Here is a 482-nt window from a genome sequence, read left to right as displayed (position 1 = left end):
TATATATATATATATATATTTATTTTTTTTTTTTTTTTTTTTTTAACTTTTTTTTTTGCTTCACATGACATTAATTGATGAGTGGTGTGGATTAATTGTGGATTATTGTGATGTTTTTGTCAGCTGTTTGGACTCTCATTCTGACGGCACCCATTCACTACAGAGGACCCATTGGTGAGCAAGTGATGTAATGCTAAATTTCTCCATATTTGTTCTGATGTAGAAACTAATCTACATATTGGCAGCCATTTACTTTCATTGTAAAAAAACAAAACAAAACATGCAAGCCATTTATGCTATATCCTTTTGTGTTCCACAGAAGAAAGTAATGCAGGTTTGAAATGACATGAGGGTGAATAAAGGATGACAGTATGTTCATTTTGGAAGAGCTATTCTTTTAATTGCTGTTTTTGCGGAAACCATTGTGACATTCAAGAGGTCTCATTTGTGATTTGTCTCTTTCTAGTGGAGTGTTCTAGCCT

This window comes from Sinocyclocheilus grahami, unplaced genomic scaffold (assembly GCF_001515645.1).
Source record: "Sinocyclocheilus grahami isolate Dianchi unplaced genomic scaffold, SAMN03320097.WGS_v1.1 scaffold1096.1, whole genome shotgun sequence".
Lineage (NCBI taxonomy): Eukaryota > Metazoa > Chordata > Actinopteri > Cypriniformes > Cyprinidae > Sinocyclocheilus > Sinocyclocheilus grahami.
The sequence above is the reverse complement of the archived record's forward strand: the minus strand, read 5'-3'. Positions refer to the sequence as shown.